Source organism: Eptatretus burgeri, chromosome 1 (assembly GCF_056783735.1).
Source record: "Eptatretus burgeri isolate ZD-2024b chromosome 1, Ebu_testis_v1, whole genome shotgun sequence".
Lineage (NCBI taxonomy): Eukaryota > Metazoa > Chordata > Myxini > Myxiniformes > Myxinidae > Eptatretus > Eptatretus burgeri.
Genome location: NC_140961.1, coordinates 104,872,989 through 104,897,135, shown reverse-complemented (window position 1 = coordinate 104,897,135; position 24,147 = coordinate 104,872,989). Strand labels below are relative to the sequence as shown.

Sequence of the window (24,147 nt, the reverse complement as noted above, 5' to 3'; positions counted from 1 at the left end):
ACAACTATTTTGTGATAGACAGAGATGTAAAAAGAAATCAAAACTGATAACTTGTATTCTTAGTGATAATACGGATGATATACCATCTCCCCAAAATTTGTATAAATCAAAAAAGAACCTTGCTATCTTTGATGATTGTGTTAATGAGAGAAACGAAACAGTAATGGACAGCTACTAGACAAGAGGGAGACATTCTTCTTGTAATTGTATTTATCTTAGTCAATCATACTTTCAACTTCCTCGTCATTCCATCAGAAACAATGCTAATACCTTTACTTTATTCAAGTTAAATTCAATAGATATAAACAATTTTTGGAGAGATAATTGTTCTCCATTATGTAGTAAAAAGGAATTTGGAGATTATATGAAGCATAGGACTGAAAAAATATAAATATATTGTTGTGAAACAAGATGAGATATTAAATGATATTTTCCAGTAAATAAATGGATTCAAAAGAAAGAGCAAGAAGATTTAGGGAACATCAATAGTTGGTTTCAAAAGTTGTAAAACAACAGGAAGACATAAAGAAGAAATGCAGACAGAAACTAACAGGTGAAGAAGCATTTGAAAGAAAACAAGAGAAATTTTTTAAACCACTTTTAAAAACTTCCCAAGAAAAAATAATAAATGTTTTCACAGTTCCCACAATAGAATATACCCCTAAAAAACTTCAAATGATAAAAGATTTCAGTCAAATGATGGAGGAAGAATTAGAGCATATAGGAGAATTAGAATATGATGATGAAGGATTATTTCAACAAATTGAAGAGATTAATCGACCCCCTGATTATATTGTGAATGCTCTTCAAAACAATGAATATTCAGCGGAATCAAAGACCAAAGCAGGACTCATTCCAACAGAACAACCAGTAATATTTCATCTTGTTCAAGAAAAGGTATTGATATTTAATGATGAATTAAGGTTCTTGAGTTCTGCTCAACCCTCTGTAAAATTAACCCCCAGAGTAATGTTTTTTCTCACAAAAGATGAAAGACAAGCTTCAACTGTGAGGGGTGTATCAAAGTATTTTGATAAACAATTGGATATGAAAAATAATGATGATAGAGTATATATTGATCTGCTGAACTCTGTTAATTATAGGGTTAGTCTTTCTGGTAAATGTGGCAAGAATGAGAAGGAGAAACACATTATTCAGGCTTTAAGTATCCTTGGTTCAGGTGTTAGTTTTCTTCCAAATGACCCAGCAAAATTAGTTAATAGACTGTTATTGTTGTTAGGTAGTAAGAAGGCTCGAAATTACAATTGTTTTAATGAAGCATCAGCCATTTTAGACCAGTTGATGAATATGAAAATAATTAATTAAAACCAATATAAAGACATTTTATCTCATATTAAATAAGATGAGAAGCACAATCCTTAGTTTCATTTTCACAACAAGCGACCACACATCTTTCTTCCCCTTCCCACTACAACTTGACCCAACAAAAGAATGAGGCATATTTCTTGTCCATGAAAACTTATAATACCTTATTGAATATAACTGAGAAAAATGACAAGTTTAGTTATAATCCGGGAAGTGGATACAAAACTATAACAGTCTCACCCGGAGCATTTGAGATTTCTCAAATATCTTCCGAAATTGCTCGTCTTATGAAAGAACAGGGTGATGAACCAAAAAATATTGTAATAGACATTCAAAAACAAACTTCAAAATTAACGCTTAAACTTAAAAATAACTGCAAGGTTGATTTCACAATGGATAATTCATTTAGAGAGTTAATGGGTTTCTCCTCAAAAAAGATTGAAACTAATGGGACGTTTTACAGTGATAATGTCATTCAAATACCCTCAGGAATAAATTCGGTATTAATTCACAGTGATTTGATTGATGGTGCTTATAATGATGGAATAAAAACAAATACAATATTTTCATTCAGTGCAAACTCAACCCCAATTGGTTATAAATTCAAAATGGAACACAAAAATTGGGTTTATCTCCCTGTGTCAGGAAAAAAAACATACACAGAGTAAATTTTAGGATAACCGACCAAGATAATCATATGATTTCTTTTAATGGAGAGTTATATCCATCAGAATTCACCTACGTGAAGTTTTCCAATAAATAAATACGATGGTTATTGTGAGGAAACACGAGTTGGGAAAATATAAAATAATTACAGGGGGATGGGATGTTCCTTTCCCAATACTACAAGGGTGAAGGTATGTATCTTGGTAGAGGATATTATAAACCTAAGAGACAAAGGGGTGTCAGACATCAATTTAGAGGAGATGGGATAATTGATACTCTAATGGGTATCGGTTTGACTATTCTTAAACATAAAGACCTAATTCATTCAACTGCTTCTGCTGTGGGAAATGTAGCAGGTGCTGTAAAGAGCAAAAAGATGCCCAAAAGGAATCTCATTAATTACAAGCAATTAAAGAAATTAAGAAAGGCAAAACTCAGTTGTCCTCCCAAGAACGACAGAAAATAATTCAAATAATTGGGTCAGGGTTTCAAAAGTTTTAACTTCTTTTTTCCTTAATAAATACAAGTATGGAAGCAATTGATAGTATCTATGATTTGGATGATACCATTGTCATCTCAAACTCCACTAAAAAAGATTACTTCAAGGTAAATGCAAGAAGTGGAACAGACTGGAATGCAAATGGTACAAAAAGTTTTGAAATAAACAATCAACAAACTTATTTGAATCTATCCGAAAGTTTCTTGTTGTGTAAATTTACATTTATGAAGGCTGGGAATAACACAAACGCTAAACTCGTAAATGATTTCTTCTGGAAAATGTGTGATAGTGTCCGTTTGTACATTGGAACACAAGAAGTTGAAGCGGTTGATTATGTCTCTGCTGTATCTGAAATGATGACATTTACACTATATTCATTCAGTGATAGAATGGGAAAGGGGGCTGTTGAAGGTTTTATTTCTGATATGTCAACGGGAACAAACACAGACCCTGGATATGCACAAAGGAAAGGAATGTATAATGATGATACAAAAGCAGTCAATAGTAATTCTGTGGCAGTTCCTCTTAAAGGTATAATTGGATTTTGTGATCATGATAAAGTTCTGTATGGTCTTAAAATTAGATTTCCACTACAAAGGAATGATAATTATGAAAAAAGATTACTTTTTGGTGTTGCTCGTACTTTTGGTGAGCAGAATAAATTTGTAATTGATGAAATGAGTTGGTATATTAGTGCATATACTCCTAATCTTAAAACAGAAGAGATGTTGAAGAGAAGACTGAGCTCAAAGAAACCACTCAGTGTATCATACTTTAAAAGAAGATGTCAACAAGTTAAACTAAATCAAACCACTTACACGTGGAATTTGGGTGTGCTGGAAGGAAAGCCACGATATCTGTGGATCATTTTTTAAAAACCAGATGGTGATACTGCGACTGATAAGAATAATGCATTGAGTGATAATGCTAAGGTGAAATAGCTTTGTGTTTCTCAAGGTGGAATATTTTATCCACGAGATAGACTGGAAATTAATTGGGGAAAAAAATGATTTTGCTGAAGCATACTAGTCTTACCAAAAGGTGTGTGAAAGTAATGGGAATAAAGAACCTATTTTGGATGTGACAGCATTTAAAAGTTTGTATACAATCTATGCGTTTGATCTGAGTGCTCAAAAGGAAACTATAAAGTCGTATCGAGTGGCTACTTCCCTATACATTGAAAGAGGAGAGAGTGAAGAAGTTGATACATATTGTTTGCTTTTGGAAGAAATAGAATTACAGATTAATTCAGATAATGGTGTTGTGATTAGTCTCACATAATTTTTTGTTCAATAAATGAGTGGCAAAGTACCAACTGGGGTATATGTAAATCAAATCAATCTTCATGAACTATCATCTTGTGTTCAAAATCAAAAGCCTTGTACGATTAACGTTTATACAATTCAGAGAAAAGGAGCAGTAAGAATTGATGTTTTGCTCATAAGAGAACAGGTTAAAATCTTGAACGATACTGGCTCATTTAAAATTAAAATGAAAAAACCAATGTTGAAAAAATGTTCAATAAGAAAGACGAGTGGAGGATTTCTCTCATTTCTAATTCCTTTATTTGCTGGTTAAAGTGCGGTTGGAGCATTGACGGGTGGTATTTCAACAGCAGTGAAAGCTTCCAACGAAAGGAAGGCTCAACTCTGGGCTCAAAAAGAATTGGAAAGACAAAACAAAGAGTTGGAGAAATAAATTAGAGAAAGTGGTGTAATTGTAGATTTTGCTGAAAAACTTGAAAGTCTGCCTGATAAAGCGAGATTGTTAGTTGGAGATATGCTTTCTTCTATCGCACAAGCAGGTGTAAAATTAACGAAAAGGGGTAATGGATTATATCTTTCTAATAAATAAATGAGCATTGATGAGTGGTTTAACGAATTTGGAAAGAATACAACATCAAATTTACAACTTGTCAAATATTGTAAGAAATTTAAAATTCATAATGTGGTTATTTGTATGAGAGATGAATTAACAAACGTACCTAAGCATACAAAGAATATTATTATGAACTTAGAAGATAATAATGGGAACGGTTCTCATTGGGTTTGTAGTTTTTAATCGTCAAGACAAATATTATTTTGATAGTTTTGGTCTTCCACCACTATTGAAGTCATAAAATTCTTAAACAATGGTGTATATCAAACATTTCAAGTCCAAGAATTAAATTTCAAGTGTTGTGCTCAATTATGTCGATATGCGTTATTTCAACTCAACAAAAATAAAAAAATTTATGACATTATTTTTAATCTAATATAAATGACTTGTGTTGGTAAAGATGGTTCTATCATTGGTGTATCCCAAGAACTGGATATTGATTTATCAAATTATTACACAAAGGCACAGGCTGAACAACAGAAATATAGTATAACAAAAAATATTAAGATGAAAAATGCTTATGAATTAATAAATTATCCAAGCCCGACTGACGCGAATGACTTGGTGAGATTAAGCAATTTATCACAATATATATCCTGAAATAAAACGGCCGTGTATTCCAAAGATACATGTGTTGATTTTATCTCCAGATCATACAGAATTCACAGTTCGAATTAAAATAAATTTTTATGAAGAAGGGCGTATCGTTTGTATAAGAATAGAACAATGGGGGGTATGATATGAATGATTTAGGGTATAATTGGTCATTTAAAATTGACCTTGAAGACCTGGAACAATTAAAGCAGTCTCATAAGGAAGAATATTATCCACTTGGTACAGAGAATGAGTTTTGTGGAAGCACGATTAGTAAACAACAAATAAAAGAATTTAATAACAGTAAATATATTAATTGTTTTGCCCTAGTTTATGTCATGAAAACAGAAAAAAACAGGATTATATATAATAAGTAAGGAAATACAAAATGATTTAACTATGGGAAGATGGGGAGGTGTTTCGTGTCATAATATTATTCTGTCATATATTTCTAATACATAAATGACCGCAAGAAGGCTTCAATAAAATTATCATTTCTGTGACCAAGCATACCTTCACGAAAAGGGTATTCAGTATTTTATTAAATATGTTCTACAACATAAGAATGAGGTATTTTCAATAAAAGATTGGCATTATGCTGATGTTGATAAACCGACAACTTTAGATTTAATTAGAATGTTAAATAATGAAAAAATTATAAAGTTAAGAAAACGTAAGGCTCTTTTAAAAATTCAAAATAAATTTTATTGGTTTCCTGTTGTAAAAAATATTATTTTGGATACAGTAATAACAAGAAATCCCGATGAATATATGTATAATATTCTTTGGGGTGTAAGCGATTCAAGGATAGTGAGGGACGAGGAAGGAGTTGAAGAAGAGAGGGAAGACGAGGAAAAGGAGAAGAGAGAGAAGGAGGAGAGGGAGAAGAGAGAGAAGGAGGAGAGGGAGAAGACAGAGAGGGGGGAAGGGAGAAGAAAGAGAAGGAGGAGAGGGAGAAGAGAGAGGAGGAGACGGAGGAGACGGAGGAAAGAGCTAGAATGAATAAATATGAAAATATGGAAACCGGTGAGATTAAATAAAGATTGGAGGTATTACAGAAAATAAATGAATCTCAACGTACCGACCAGGAAAACAATGAATTTTCAAGTCTATTAGCAATATTTTCGACAAGACTATTGACATCGTTTTCAAGGACAAGATATTGACTATAATTCAAGTTTTTCATTTTTTTTTCTGAAATAAATGGAGGAGAGAGTGAAGGCATTTCTAAGGATTATTTATGTTTAAAAAAATTAAGATTCAAATGTGCATGTTGGAAACTAAAAAGGTTTTCGCACTCTAGGAATTTTTCTCATAAATAAATTAGTTATTGTCTCAAATGTAAAAAGAAAACTAACACTAAAAAATATCTCATATTTTAAAAGTTAAAATAACAGGGTTATACAAAAAGGTACATGTTCGGTGTGTGGTTCAAAAAAGTGTCAATTTATCTCCAAACACAAACGTGGAGGAGATATACAAAAGTTTTTATCAGGAAGTAAATTTACAACTACTGGAATACCAGGGGAATTACATCTACCAGGGTATTCTTTCTGTGGTCCAGGCACAAACTTGGATAAAAGATTAGATGAGGCAGACAATCCTAAACCATGGAGTAAACCCATCAATAGGGTTGATGAAATGTGCATGAGACACGATATTGATTATGGGAATTCCACAATCTTGGAAGAAAGACATGAAGCCAATAGAGAAATGTTGTATAATTTGTCTCTGATACAAAATCCAACCTTGAGAGAAAAAGTTGATAGGTTCATCGTGAAGAAGATGATCAGTGCTAAATTGAACCTTGGACTTGGACATTCAAAAAACTTATAGACTCTAATGATGTCATTAAGCTTGAAGAGCAATTAGCTGATGAATTACATAAACCAATATTCACAAAGTTTCGGAGAAGGAAGGTTTATTCCAAGGAAGTTGATTATATCTGGTCCGCTGATTTGATTGAACTCAATAATGATAAGGGGTACAAGTATGCTTTAACCGTTATGGATTTGAGGAGTAGATATGCGTGGGTTGTCCCATTAAAAAACAAAACAGGTAATACTCTTATGATAGCCTTTCAACAGATATTTAATAAAAGTAAGAGAAAACCTAAAAAATTGTGGACTGATGAGGGTAGAGAGTTTTATAACCAGACATTTATGAATTTTCCAAAAAATAACAGTATTACATTATACAGTACCTTTAATGAAGGAAAAGCCGTTGTTATTGAACGTTTTGATCGTACCTTAAAAGATAGACAATATAAAAAAATCACACAACTCGGTTCACAACAATGGTCATCTTTTATTCAGGATATTGTGGATAAGTCTAATGACACGATTCACAAGTCAACGAATATGAAACCATCAGAAACATTTACAAAATTAAAAAATGAAAAAGAGATTAATGTCAAAAAGCCTAAGTTTAACGTTGGTGATATAGTCAGAATATATAGATGGAAATCTCATTTTGAAAATGGTTATACAAAGCAGTGGACAAATGAACTTTTGAAAATTGTTGATGTGATAGATACAGTTCCTTGGACTTATAAAGTATATGATTTTGAAGGGGAAGAGATTTTAGTTTCATTTTATTCACAGGAATTACAAAAGACAAAACAGCAAATAATACTCATTGGAGCAATATGTTGGCACTTCACTCCTCTCTACTATACACCATTATGGACACCCGGGGACCAAGTCCGAGTGTATAACAGGGTTAAATATAAAAAAATATATATATATATATATATATATATATATATATATATATATATTGTGTGTCAAGGGGGACGTTCTGAGATCTGTGAACCCCAAACACATAATCCTCAACTGAATAGTCAAGGCTTAACTTTTGTTTGTTGGTGTGTGTGCAGTGGGGGACGTTCTTAGATCTGTGAATCCAAAACACAGAATCCTCAACTGAATCATCAAGGCTTAACTTTTGTTTGTTGGTGTGTGTGTGTGTGTGTGTGTGTGTGTGTGTGTGTGTGTGTGTGTGTGTGTGTGTGTGTGTGTGTGTGTGTGTGTGTGTGTGTGTGTGTGTGTGTGTGTGTGTGTGTGTGTGTGTGTGTGTGTGTGTGTGTGTGTGTGTGTGTGAGAGAGAGATAATATAACAGGGAGCAGAATCAACCCTTGCCCTCAGATTCAAAATCTCAACCCCAATGCAAACCCTCAAATTCAAAATCCTAACTCACACATTCAAAATCTCAACACCAACACTCACATTCAAAATCTCAACCCCAACGCAACCCTCGCCCAACACAATGTCTTTTTTAAAATACATATTTCAACAATATATTTTTTTTGTGTTTTTTTCTCTTCTTCCAATTCTGTCTTTTAAAGCTTTCAGGTTTGATGAAGTAGAAAGGGGAAGTAAGAACCTTCCTGCATCATCTTCCCAGAACTAACAATATATTTTTTTGTTTTTTTCTCTTCTTCCAATTCTGTCTTTTAAGGCTTTCAGGTTTGATAAAGTAGAAAGGGGGAGTAAGAACTTTCCTGCACTTTCTTCCCAGAACTTTCTTGATATTTCTCTCATCAAGCACCATCCAACAAAGAACCACATCGATAGGTTGAGATCCCAAAGAGTCTTGGTAGAAACCACATTTCAAGTCTCCAAAATAAACCCAACTTTCCAAGTCTCCAAGGTATAACCACATTCCTGTTGAGTTTCCAAGATATGTATCGCATTGTGAGTTATCAAGCCAGAACCCACATTTCAAGTCTCCAAAAATATAACCATCTATCCAAGATTCCAAGGTAGAACCACAATTTCCAGAAATATTGTGGGTTTCAGTGTTAGATCTCACATAGTATAACTGTGGATCATCAAGGAAAACTCCATTTTTCCAATTTTATGGGTTTCAGTAATGGATCTCACATAGTATGACTGTGGATCATCAAGGAATGTCTGAAAAAATCAAGGATCATCAAGGAAAAAATCTCTATTTTTCAAAATGTCTGAAATTTGTGAGTCTCCAAGGTAGCTTCCTTATTTAGAACCATCTTGGCAGAACCCTTTTTCCGAGTCTCCAAGGTAGTTATTTAAACCATCAAGGCAGAACTCATTTACTGATATTTTTCTAAATTTGTGAGTCTTCAAGGTAAAAGTTGTATTCTGGCTCATGAAGGTATAACTTGTTCAGTGGGTATTGTCTTGATAACTCGCAATGAGTACTATTGTTGTAAAACTCTTTTTCAGGATTTTGCTGGTCTCCAAGGTATAACTCTTTGGTTGGGTCATCAAGGACGAGCTCATTCTGTGGGTCTTGGTCGCTCACAAGGTCTTCAACCAAACCGACAATTTCGCCCCAAGTTGTGGCAAAAGCAGTATTTTCATTTTGTATTTCAGATACAATTTCCTGTGAGAGAAAATAATAATGTATTAAATAAGTGATTTAATTATTAAATGTTTATATGCTTAAATCAAACTCTGCAAAAAGGAAAATAAAATCTTACCTCAATAGGTAAGAGGTTTGAATCCAGTTCATCAACTTGAAGGTTTAGGGAAAAAATTTTCAAAAACATAACATTCTATAATTTTTTAGTGAATTCTTTGTGAGTCAGAGATTAACTGGAAATGATGTAAGAGTAGGCGGGGCTTAGTAAAAGTGGGCGTGGCTTATGCAAATACCTCATGAAAAGTGAGCGGGTTTAAGAAAAAGTGGGCGGGGTATAGAAAAAGTGGGCGTGGCATACGAAAATACCTCATGAAAAGTGGGTGGGGCTTATGAAAAGTGGGCGGGGCTCATGAAAAGTGGGCGTGGCTTCTGCAAAAAATAATCTGAGGCTCAGGAGGTAGTCAGGTGACATCATTGAGAGAAGTATATCATTTCATAATGACACAAAAGGGGTATCTTGAAAAATATAAAGATTCAAATGTTTTATTTTTAAATATTTTAGATGGGGATTATTGTGCAAAGAAAATTAAACTATTGAAGGAATTTGAGAATGAACAAATCTTTATAGGTTCAATGAGTGAGCTAAACAATATGCATTGGTTATTTGAAAAAAAGTGCCCCGAGGCTAAAAGGGGAGGCTATTAAAATCTCCATTCACTTTCATGTTTTACATATTTCAACAGCAGAGAATTCAACAGGTTGGGATAAAAAGGGGGTTTATTTTTAGGGAAAAAATATGAATCGCTGAGAATCCCCCATTCATTAACATGGAGTAAAGTGAGCCAGAATCAGTATATTCACCCTAATAGTATGCACTGAATGAAAATATTGTATTTGTTCTTATTCCATCATTATAAGCACCATCAATCAAATCACAGTGAATTAATACCGAATTTATGCCTGAGGATATTTGAATGACATTATCACTGTAAAACATCCCATTAGTTTCAATCGTTTTTGAGGAGAAACAAAATATCTCTCCAAATGAATTATCAATTGTGAAATCAACGTTGTAGTTATTTTTAAGTTTAATCTATGATTTCAAAGTAAGTTTTTGAATATCTATAACAATATTTTTTGGTTCATCACCTTGTTCTTTCATAAGGCGAGCAATTTCGGAAGATATTTGAGAAATCTCATATACTCTGGGTGAAACTGTTATCGTTTTGTATGCACTTCCCGGATTATAACTAAACTTGTAATTTTTCTCGGTGATATCAAACAAGGTATTTTAAGTTTCCATGGACAATAAAGATGCCTCATAATCTTTTGTTGCGTCAAGTTGTAGTGGGTATGTGAATGAATATGTGTGGCACTTGTTGTGAAATTAAAACCAAGGATTGTGCTTCTCATCTTATTTAATATGGGATAAAATGTCTTTGTATTGACATTTATTAATTATTTTCATGTTCATCAACTGGTCTAAAATGGCTGATGCTTCATTAAAACAATTGTTATTTCCAGCCTTCTTACGACCTACTAGCAATAATAGTCTATTAACTATTTGTGATGGGTCATTTGGAAGAAAACTAACACCTGAACCAAGCCTACTTAAAGCCTGAATAATGTGTTTCTCCTTCTCATTCTTCTGACTTTTACCAGATATATTGACCCTCTAACTTAGAGAGTCCAGCAGATCACTAAGCACTCCATCATCCTTACTTTTTCATTTCCAATGGTTTATCAAAATACTTTGATTCATCCCTCACAGTTGAACCTTGTCTTCTATATTATGTTAGAAGAAACATTAATCTCGGAGTTTGTTTAACAAGGGGTTGAGCGGAACTCAGAACCTTAATTCATCATTAAATATCAATACCTTTTCTTGAACAAGATGAAATATTGCTGGTTGTTCTGTTGGAATGAGTCCTGCTTTGGTTTTTCAATCCGCTGAATATTCATTGTTTTGAAGCGCCTTCACAATATAATCAGGGGGTTGATTAATCTCTTCCAGTTGTTGAAATTATCCTTCATCATCATATTCTAATTCTCCTATATGCTCTAATTCTTCCTCTCTGATTTTACTGAAATTTTTTAACATTTGAAGTTTTTTAGCACTATATTCTATTGTGGGAACTGTGGAAGATATTTTTTCTTGGGAAGTTTTTAAAAGTGGTTTTAAAAATTTCTCTTGTTTTCTTTCAAATGCTTCTTCACCCATTCGTTTCTGTCTGCGTTTCTTCTTTATGTCTTCCTGTTGTTTTACAACTTTTGAAACGAACTTTGATGTTCCTTAAATCTTCTTGCTCTTTTTTTCCCTCCATTTATTTAATGGAAAATATCATTCACTGAATTATAAAGGTCAACAGGGAAATTTTCTTTCTCTTCATCATTAAAGTAGATGTGTTCAAATAAATCCTTTTCTTTAAATATTTCATCAAATTCTTTATTTACATTAATACGAGTTGTAATTTCTTCTTCACTAATACTTGTATCGATGCTTTTCTTACGTCTGAGTTGAGTTTCTTCATCAACATCAAAACCAAATGATAAAATCTTAACCCCGCTCAGATGGTTAATAATTTCTCTCATTCCTTCTCGATTAGTTTCTAATATCCCAAGACCAACAGATTTTAGTTTCTTTAACTAACTCTTCCAATGTGAATAGTTTGTTATACCAAGAGAAACCTCCTCAAATATTTGACCTTCATTGCTCAATCGCATATGTTCCTCGACTGAAATATTGTAATAATCTTCACCTTCTACTTCTCCAGGTCTTATTGCTCTAGTTGTGGATACAATACGAATCACATGGTGGTTTTTTAGAAAATTTCCAATATTTTCATTTGTACTATTCAAGAACCTTGATTTATGAAAGTTTTTTCCAGAAGCAGATTTACCCACAAGATTTATAATAATAGTTGCCATTTATATATGGAATTGTTTATAAAATAAAAAATATATCCCTTAATATCTCATCTTGTTTCACAACAATATATTAATATTTTTCAGTCGTGTGCTTCAGGTAATCCCCAAATTCCTTTTTCCACATAACGTAGAACAATTGTCTCTCCAAACATTGTTTATATCTATTGAATTTAACTTGAATAAAATAAAAGTATTAGCATTGTTTCTTATTGAGTGACGATGGAGTTGAAAGTATGATTGACTAAGATAAATACAATTACAAGAAGAATGTCTCCCACTTGTGTAGTAGCTATCCATTACCATTTGGTTTCTCTCATTAACAGAATCATCAAAGATAACGAGGTTCTTTTTTGATTTATCCAAATCTTGGGGACAAGGAATATCATCCATATTATCACTAAGAAAATAAGTTATCGGCTTTGATTTCTTGTTATATCTCTATGTATCACAAAATAGTTGTATTATATCTTCAACGTTGTAATCATTTAGTTTGTTTTGAAGTTTAAATAAACCGATTATATCTTCTTTTTGAAGACCAGCATTAAAACCTTGTGAGAGTAGTTGATACTCAGGTTGAAAACTTGACTTTGTGAAAATTATTAAATTATCATAATCTAAAAAGTTGGGAGTCAGGAGTATCTTTAAAAGTAAACAGGTTTTTCCACATCCGCTTGAACCAACTATGAGACATCTTAATGAATTTGGAAAATTTTATGGTTGTAAAATTTTATCTTATTTTTCCCAATGGGTAAAAAATCATTCATTTATATATTTGGAAAACAGGTTATTAATTTTTTTTATTTGCTTTTTTATAAAATCTATGTTTTATCCTAAATTCAGGTTTAATTTCAAGATAATCCATTATTTTATTTATCCAATATATTGTGTTGATATTTCCCTGAAAATGACAATTGTTAGTAATATAAATCATCAATCCACAAAACATGACCATCATTTGTTCAGTCTCTTCTCTTGTAAGAAAAGGTGTATTATCACCCTCATACTTTACATTCATTTCTCAAATAAACCTTGTAACGTAACTCATTTTTGGTGTAAATCTCAAAGAATTATATTCCTTTTCATATTTTTTATTATCCTTAATTAGAAGATAATCACAGAATATACATTGTTTATAGACTTTTGACTCTGTGTTTAATCCCCGTCTTTCACACACAGGACAATTCTCAAATTTGTCATGTGGAGAATCAGGAAATTCAAGAGGCTCAAAATCTAGTAAACTATTCACAGATTCACACAGATTCACAGGTTTTCAGCAGAGATTCACCTATAAATTAAACAGAATTTTCATCAAGAAAATTTTATTTTTTGCAAAGTTTTGTTATATAAATATGGTGAATACAACATACTGCAACGTTTGTAATCATGAATATAAATGTTGTAAAAAACACCTTCAAACCAACAAACACACATTCAATCTTTTCAGACAAATATCTCCACTTGACCAAGAAACAAAACATTGTGATGGATGTGAAAATGATATTCTTTAAAAAAAAATTTTTTTATAATAAACACCTTCAATCACACAAACACAAGAAGAATGAAGAAAGGGAAATTGCCACTAAATTCTCCATTGAAAACACTGATGGGGCATTTGAAGGATATATAAAAATGAGATTGTTTCACTTTCAAGACCCTGGACCATCTTCAAACATTGAAGCTGTTGATGTGGTCAAACAACGTATTGAAACTACAATTAAATACACATTAAGTGAAATGAAAACTTTAAAGTTTTATATGGGAGTAAAATTGAATATGGTAAGAGAACGTGATGAAACTACTCTCTATATGAGGACAAACCCTCAATTTATCTCATCATTTCAAGATTTTTTAAGATGTGATGTTTATGATGAACTCCAGAGACAATAACAAGATGTTGAGAACACTGTAGCCTGGTGTTGGCTCAGTGGTTAGGGTGGCTGCTTGTGATCCGAGGGTCCTGAGTTCAAGCCTCGTTGCCTGCTGAATTAATTCACCAGGGGGTTGACTCAGCCTGCCATCCTTCCGAGGTTGGCAAAATGAGTACCAGCTTGCTGGGATGACCGAGTCATTCAAGTATCCTGCGTCAGAGTGGCGACCTGTCCAGGATTGTGCTCAATAGCCAAGGAGACTGCTTCGGCAGCACCAACGCTCTGTACAGAGTATGGTCCCAATGGACTGGACTGGATAACACTGTAGTAGGTAGTGGATTTGCTATAACAAAAATAATCGATTTAGATATACACATCTTAAATTAATATCCTCTTCAAGCTTCTTCTTATATTGATTTACCAAAAGAGATAAAACTTAAGAAAGCGGTTGTTAATATTCAAAACAGATAATAAATGTGTTCTATGGTCTGTTCTTGCTCACATACATCCTCCACAATGGAAACCTGAAAGGGTTGAACATTATAAGAAATACGAGAATACATTAAATGTTAAAGATTTAAAGTTTCCAATGTCATTGAGAGATATTCCGAAATTTGCGAAAATGAATAATCTATCTGTTGATGTATATGGATTAACGGATACAAACAAAGTTCAGATATTAAAAATTTCAAACAACTATAAAAATGATGAAACACACATTGACCTTCTCTACTTTACTTCAAAGGAAAAATCACATTATGCTTTCATCAAAGATTTATCAAGATTAACCTAATCACAACTATACAAGAGAAAATATCAAACATATCCTTGTTAGAGATGTCTCAAATCCTTTCATGTAAAAGAACAATTAAATCAACATTCAAAATATTGCAGTAATCATATATCAACCGCAATCAATTTACCAAAAGCAGGTTCAAACATATCATTCAAAGATTTTAACAAATCTATAAAACATCTGTTTGTGAAACACTGTATGCTGATTTTGAAAGTATCCTTGAAAAGATAGATACTGTTTCTCCAAATCCAAATAAATCATACACAAATAAATTTCAAAAACATACTCCTTGTGGTTTCTGTTATTATATTAAATCATCTGTTGGTGATGAATACAACAAGTTAGAACTTTATAGAGGAGAAGATTCCTTAAAGGAGTTTTTAAGACGATTGGAAAAAGACTGTATAAGACTAAGAGAAAATATGGTTAAAACCTATAAACCAATCTCATTAACAAAGGGAGAGGAGAAAAATGTTTTGAGAAAGAACAGTATGTGTCATATTTGTGAGGAGAAAATTGAGGGAGAGGTCAAAGTTAGGGTCAAAATTCGGGTCAAAGTTAGATCATTGTCATCTTACTGTAAAATATGGAGGTCCAGGACATTCCCATTGTAATCTTCATTTCAAGCCCCCAAACTTTATTCCTGTCTTTCTTCACAACAACATTCACTATGACACACATGTATTTATAAATGAACTTTCAAAAACATCTGGAGATATTTCTGCCATTCCTAACACAGATCAAAAATACATCTCATTCACAAAAACAATTCATACATCCCCCATAACCCATATCAGATTTCTTGACACATGCAAGTTCATGGCAAGTTCATTATCGAAATTAACATCAAATATTAAAAACTTACTGAATGTTAAATCACATTTCTCAAATCAAGAAGAGATTGATCTCTTATCACAAAAGGGAATATATCCACATGACTACATGGATTCATTTGAGAGGTTTAAAGAAACACAACTTTCTTCAAGGGAACATTTCTAAAGCAAGTTGAATAAAACTCATATTTCTCATGGAGATTATACACAACCTAAAAAGGTTTTGGAGAAGTTTAATTTAAATAATCTTGGAGAATATCATGATTTGTATCTTAAAACTGACGTATTGTTATTGGCTGATGTGTTTGAATCTTTACGAACAGTCTGTCATTAAAAAAATTCTTATGGATTAGACCCCGCTCACTATTACACAGCCCCGGGTTTGGCTTGGAGTGCTATGTTAAAAATGACAAAACAGAATTTGGAATTAATCAGTGATATAGATATGCTTTAAATGACAGAGAAGGCTAAAAGAGGAGGAATATCTTAAGTATATTCCAAGAGATATGGTAAAGCAAATAACAAATATCTTTCTGATTATAATAAGAATGAGGACAACTCTTACCTGATGTATTATGATGCTAACAATTTGTATGGGTGGGCTCAGTCTAAATCTTTACCTTATGGAAAAATTAAATGGGTTAAAGAAAAACATTATGAAAAAGTTTTACAAGACATTGTTGTCTCCTCTCAAAAAGAATTGGATGAAGCTGAAGTTGGATATTATTTTGAGGTTGATTTAAAATATCCAGAAGAACATCAAAACAAACATAAAGACCTACCTTATACCCCTGATAAAGAAAGTCCAAGAAAATAATTAAGTGATTACCAACAGTCATTTAATATAAATGGTAAATCTACAGAAAAACTACTTACTACATTAAATGATAAAGAAAGTTATGTTTTGCATCAAAGGAACTTGAGACAATATTTAACTGCTGGGTTGAGAGTGAGGAAAATTCATAGGATTTTGAAATTTAAACAGTCATTAGTTGAAGAAGTATATTCATTTTAATACAAAAAGGAGAACAGAAGCAAAAACAGATTTTGAGAAGGACTTTTATGAATTAAAGAATAATGCTATATTTGGAAAGACTATGGAAAATGTTCGGAATCGATAAAACATAAGACTTGCTACATCTTGGAAACAGGCTTAAAAGTTAATTAATAGACCAAGTTTTGAGCGAGTGGAGGTATTTTCAGAGAACATTTGTGCTATTCATTTGAAAAAAGAGAGTACAGAAATGGATAAACCTATTTATATTGGAACAACAATTCTTGACTTGTCAAAGTCGTTAATGTATGACTATTACGATAATAATTTAAAATCAAAGTTTAAGGATAATGTGTCATTGTTATATATGGATACAGATAGTTTTATCTATCTTTAATTCCAGAAATGTGTGTATTTGTGTGTGTGACCGCTGTTTCTCAACAACCACTGGTCCGATCTAATTGAAACTTGCCATGTATATTGCAGGGGACCAGAGTATGTGCCTTTTCAAGGTTTGATATTAATCGGACAAGTGCTTCCCAAGTTATGGCCATTTATTTACCAACAAATGACATGACACGTTGCTGCGTAGGCCTGGCCGTTGGGGAAGAGATTCTCTGCCGCGTCCCCATTACGGGTTACAACGTACGGACTTCCGGATAGTGATGACTGACTGTATTCTAATAATTTCTCGATTTCTTATGCGCATTCATAGATAAACACAATGCTCCAATCCATTCGTCGTTTACGAGAGCGAAGGAACGGCCTGTGTAGTTATTTGAAAGTTTTTTTGGGGGGGTTTGCACATACGGCCACGCACGTACGGTCACCACGTACGGGCACACAAGAGCGAAGGAACGGCCTGTGTGGTTGTTTCTGGCACGCAGTTTGAAAGTTAGTTTTTTTTTGCACGTACGGCCATGCGCGTACGGCCATGCACGTACGGACATGCACGTACGGGCACGTACTAGTATTAGAAATTAAGACAAGTGATGTATATGAGGATGTGATTGATAATATTGATATATATGATGCAAGTAATTATAAGTCAGGTGATGTGTTGTTTTCATGAAAGAATAAAAAGGTTATTGGTAAGTTTAAAGATGAATTGGGTGAGAAGGTCATGCGTCAATTTACAGGATTGAGATCAAAGTCTTTTGCTTTCACATATATTGATAATAATAACATTGAAAGGTGTGATAAGAAGCTAAAGGGAATAAAGGAAAATATAATCAAGGAAACAGTAAACTTTAAACATTATTACAACTGTTTAACCTTAAAGAAGGAAGAGTACAGAAAAATGAATACAATAAGAAGTTATAAACATCAATTATATGCAGAAGAGATAAATAAGAAAGCATTAGGGGCTTTTGATAATAAAATATATATTTTCGAGAATGGAATTAATAGTCTCCCTTATGGTTATAAGTATGTGTTTTGATATTGGGTTGGGAATTTTAACAGGCTATCGTCGTCTTTTTACTGATTTATAAATGATGGAACCAAGCAATAACCAAACCAAAGACTGGAGATTTAATCAGCCTTGGTATTTAAATGGGAAACATAAAGAATGTGAGAAATATCAAATAAGTCTTATTGAAGAAATAACCAGGGTAAAAGTAGATAAAACAAATAAACGGATAAATTTAATTACATATAAGTTGTAGAATGTAAAGAAAAAAAATATCCTTGAAGGGACTGAAAACTTTGATGGTTATCAATTGAACAATGGAAAAACAATTTACTCCAATCTCAAAATGATATGTGGCTCAGGAGGTGACCAAATAAAAGCATTAATATACGTTTAACATTTCATTTCTGCACAACAATGACACTTAAACCAAGAACTAAGTTCCAAGTTATTCTTTGTGAATATACTCGATGGAAATGAATGTTATAAAAAAAATTACGTTCGTCCCTAAAATAGAACATGGACAAATATTTGTTGGTTCGCTCTTTGAGTGGAATGAAAATATGAAAGGGAATAAGTGTGATGGGGAATATTCCTTTTTTAACAAGTTGCCTTTTCGATTTTAAGGCCCAGTCACACCTTGACGTTTTTGCCAACGTATGCCGATTTTTGAAATTTTTTTTCTAAAACACTGGCACACGTTGAATACGTTATGGGTAAGTTTTGATAACATTGAGAGCATGCTGCAAAACACTGCCATATGTCGTTGTACACTGGCTTTAAACGTTGTACTTTTCGGTTGTCCTCAAATTTTTGCATGCTTGAAATTTCACGACAACGTATGCCGGCGTATGACTCACACGTTCCGCTACGCTGGCCACAAGTTGTATGCACGGTCTGCGATCGTTGACAGACGTCAACACATGCTACTTGTAAGTTAATCATAAGTTGAGACACGCCGAGGTAATGTTTAGCGTTCCCGAAACTTATTTCTAACCTATGATTAACGTGTTGTTGGCACGTTACGCGATCGTTGCCACACGTCGACAGACGTTACTTTTAAGTTACTCATAGGCTGAAAGACGTCGGTATAATGGATCGTCCTTGCGTCAGCGTCCACGGCCACGGCCAGGACACTTATTTGCAGCATTCTTCAAACATTTCTTTGGCATGACGAGGATGTTCACACTTCGATGTCTAGCTTGGCTATGATTCCAATTGTCCATCGGCAGCGTCTATTTAAAATAGTCGAGTTTGAGCGTTTTAACACGTTCAGAAGAAACGCTTCAAATTTCCAAACCCCAGCGTCAAAAAACAAAGGCGAGTGACAGCAATTTAAAGCGTTCATTGTAAACAATGAAAATAGCTGTGTGGTACCGTTTAAAAGTCGTTGAGTGTAAAAAAAATCCAATTGTTGAGCGCAAGCGTCTACTTTCAATAGTGGAGATGCAGCCATTTAAATCGTTGAGTGGCAGCCTATGAATAGCAAACCCCACGTCACGGGCAAAGATAAACTGCCGCACGATATGGATAAGTTAGTCTATCGTTGGGCATAGTTTGTGAACGCCGGCTACACGATAATTATTCGTTGGTATCCTGTATCTATAAGTTATCGAAGCGCTCTATGCACATTATTAGTTCATTGTGCATTTGTCCAACCCGTTATGAATAGACCTAAATCGTAAAAACAAGCCATAGCTAATTGTTGAAAAAGCCCCATAAAAAATTAGCCACGAAGAACTTCGAACAATGGTGCAAAGATGTCTCCTACCCGTGGACACGCGGACGCAAGGAGGATCCATCATAACCCACACCCTCCCCCTCACACTCACCTACTACTGCCAACATGAACAAACTACTACTAATACTAATACTGATACTGAAACTCTTACTGCTGACATGGACATCGACTCAAAAAGGACTCGAAAACACTGTTGGGTTCCCCTTTTATGAACATCATTTTTATATACCAATTCCCAAAATCGCTGGGAACACGTCTTTATATGGCAGTTGTAAGTTAGAAACACGTTCATTTATTTTTTTGTCGACCGGAAGACGTCATTGGAATATGTCTACATACGTCAATGTGTGTTGGGACTACGTAAAGAATTGATTCAAAGCACGTCAAACACAAGTTAGAAATAAGTTTCGTGTAAAAAAGACATTACCGCGACGTGTTTCGACTTATGAGTAGCTTATAAGTAGCCTTTGTGGACGTGTGTAAGCGTCCGCATATCGTGTGTACAACTTATCCCCATCGCATGCAGAACGTGTGTCATACGCCGAGTACGTCGTAAAATTTTGAACATGTTTAAAATTTCTTGACGTACTCCACTTACTACGACGTATGATAGCGTACTTTAGCATTCTACTCACGTATACCAAACTTACTCATACCGTATTTGACGTGCCCCAACGTTTTAAACACATTTTTCTTAGGTGTGCATACGCGGGCAAGATCGCCAAGGTGTGACCGCGATGTTGTCACTTCCATTTCTACGGCATAGGTTGTGTAGGCCGACAACAAGTTCAGCTTTCGTTGGTATAAGTTATCAATAACACAACGAAACGTTCTGTGTCCGTTACTTATGCGTTATACATAAGACCAAGTCATTATGAATACGTCCGAATCTTTAAAAAAAAAACATCAAAAGTTCAACGTAAGCCAGCGTTTTACATACATTTTCATACGTTGTCATCGCTGGCTAAAACGTCAAGGTGTGACTGTACTGGGCCTTTACTCTACTCACTGGTTTCACCCATGTACTCACTGCCTTTTATATTCATTTCTTTGCATTCAAAATATATAATCTTATTCTTACTAAAACCTATAACCTGCTGTCTTATCCTGTCTTTTTGCATTTTGTCTGATTCTCACCAAGGACAGCTGAAAGTCACCATGTTCTCTCTTTCTTTGTTCTTCCAACCCTCTCCACTCCCACAAAAGCATATAAATGTCAGAAAACGCAAACTTAGCTTCGTGCAAATCATTGTGGGTGTTTACATCTCAGTGTTTTGAACTCTGTGGTACCACAAAATAAATGTTTTCTGGTGAAATGTACTTTTCGTTGTGGACAGTGAATTAATTGTTTCTTACAAATTGAGTAACAGGATTTACACCAGGTCAGTTAATAGAACTGATAGAAAATTCCACAACAAGTGCTTTTATCAGTAAGTCTCAATCTTTCATTGTCTCAATTTCACATTTGCTTGTATGGGAGGGAAGGGGATAGGTGGGGAGGAAATGAGTCTCAGTTTCACATTTGCTTGTATGCGAGGGAAGAGGATAGGTGGGGAGGAAGTGTGTCTCCCATTTTGTGCTTTTGGGGATTAGGTCAGAAAGTTTTTTCCCTTTCCCCCATTCATTTGAATGGGCGTCCCAGAAACCCCATTTATCATCTATTCACAGCTCTTCTGTGTGGAACGCATGGCGCTTTTATAATTCTCTGGTGGGGGTGGAGTCTGAAAGCGGACCAGGCGGAGTAGTAGATGTTTTCCAGTCACCCCATTGACACGCAGATGATTACCACAGCACTGGCCTCGCGCATGCGAGAGTTCAGCAGCGGAAATGGCCTCACTCTCCCTGAGTTTTTCCTCACGGATGATCTCCGTGATTAACATGGGTCGGGATATCTGGTCATGTGCTTCGGCCATGAATGTACACCAAACACGCAATGAGGGCTGTAATTGAATGGAGCTTCAGGGATACTCATACCACATTGAACAGAGCCTAACGCACACTCCTGCCCCAAGTTAGAGGTCCGTATATCCATACCCGAGCATCGGCAGTGGCATGCTGTGCTCTCCCTTTCCATGTCAATCCCAAAAGTTGGTGGTGGTCGTTGGTGGTGAACTTGGTTGAGTAATGGCAGCATCACTCACCACTACGCAGTGAGCGTAGTGGTGAGTTCTGGCATGTTGGTTCATGGTGATGGTGGTTATCGTCATGGTTGTGGCATCAGTGATGAATGTAAGTGAGCTTGAGTTGTGGTTTGATGGTGTAGTTATTATACTGAAGGAGTCTTGTTGGTGTATGAAATGTTGTAGCGTTGGGGTTTGAGTCGGTTGAAGGTTGAGGTGAAGTGTCCGTTGGGCATTGGCGTGCAATTCAAACGGGGAATGGCGCATGTTTGCAAATGACTTTCCCCTGTTTGTTATGATCTTTGGTATCCATCCATGCATGCATGAAGGAAGGAGAGGTTTGCATGTGCAGCAAAGCAAGATAGGTGAAGAAGAGGCAGAAAAATCGAATTAAAGCCCACACAACGCGTGCCCCATAAACCTATTACACACAAGGGAAGGCTATCTAAAATGAATAATAATGAAATAACTATCTCAGGAACCACTATATGTTGTGTGCCATTGCCTTGGAGAGTGACGGTTTTGCAGAACCATCACAATATGTTTTAATTGGAGGATTACTGAAACTGATTCATGCTTTCATGCCTTTGCACTTGGATTACTCTGTAATTCACTGTAAGTAGGATTACCTGTCTCTTCCTTCAAGCTCTTACAACTCAGCTAGAAAATGGCTGCCAGAATTATAGCTCAAGTTTGTACATTTGATCACAGAATGATGACAGTCCAAGGGCTTCAGTGGCTCCCATTGTGTGGATGTAGATATTTTAACATATTGCTGACAAGTTGAATACGACCAACCTTTTCGCTCCCAGATGGGACTGATTGTAACTCATCAAAGTAAACCTTTTTGCTTGTATTTTAACTTTGTCAGGTTTTATTTCTGTTTTTTTTTTTTTGGGGGGGAGGGGGTTCCATCAAAACATGTTCAGCCACAGCTTGATATCCTTGGTCATTACATTACTGGGATAAGCCTGGCGTTGGCTCAGTGGTTAGGGCAGCGGCTTGGGATCCTAGGGTCCTGAGTTCAAGCCCCGTCGGCCACTGAATTAATACACCGGGGGTTGACTCAGCCTGTCATCCTTCCGAGGTCGGTGAAATGAGTACCAGTTCCAGTGTGTGTACTGGTAGAGGGGGACTGCATCAGCGACACAGTCGCGCTTCAAGAAATGATAGCTAAGCTGCCATACGACCACCACCACCACCACATTACTGGGCACCGGTGATGGCAGCGAGCATCCTTATACAGGTATACATCAGGTGATACCACCACTACTACTGTCCTACTTTAATGGCCCAAATTAATCCCACATTTTTGTCGGGTCATTCCAGGTGGAATTTAGCCCTCATCTTTCAGGCTAAAAGTCTTTCGGCTGCAACCTGTTTGCCAGGCTGAAAATGATTTGGGCAGGAGTTTGTAATTTTCTCAGGGTGCCAACAAACTCATGCGCTCCATGTAGAAAAGACACCGTGGGATCTTTGAAGTCCACCAACGACTGCTAGCAGATAGGAGACCTAGCAGTTAATATCCATCCAGAGATCTCAAATCCGACCGTTTATAGTCAGGATGAAGATCACAACCAGGCTAGACAGCTGAGCTAAGCTGATTCTGTGCTATTTCTGCACCATTTGGGAGGTGATGGGAGTGTATTAATGCTTTGGAACGCTCCCTGATCGTATCCACGTGAACTCGATCTGCTTGCGTCTTCAAGGAATGTGAAATAAATCAACCCCAAAATGTGTTTTAACATGTTATAGTCACATGATTCACTCCACTTACCTGGTACGAGTCTGGCGGATCACCTTAATGCGACCATAACAGTAAACCAGTTCAAACACCACTAGCTGGGTGATGTGTCCACTTCTCACGACACTGTATTGGTTGGGGTATCTGAGCTGGCCAAGTGTTCTGCCAATTAGCACCACATATCTTGCCCTAATTGGCCTGAGCAAGTTGGAGATGTGCGACACACTGGCTGTAAGGTGTTTAATAACCGCAGCTAATCAACCTTCAACTGGCTTTCTCAATCACTAAATCAGTAAGCATAACTATCCAAATTCAACCCAAGACCAGGTATATTTCATTGTAATCATGAATACAGGGCAGGAAACACAAGCAGCAATCAATGAATCATGAACAAACCTCTTAAC

At 35.1% G+C, this 24,147-nt stretch overlaps 1 pseudogene; it reads left to right on the top strand.

Moving 5' to 3' along the window:
• Window positions 1–330: 330 nt before the first annotated feature.
• Window positions 331–1,362, top strand: LOC147035107 (uncharacterized; annotated as a pseudogene).
• The last annotated feature ends 22,785 nt before the right edge of the window (window positions 1,363–24,147 follow it).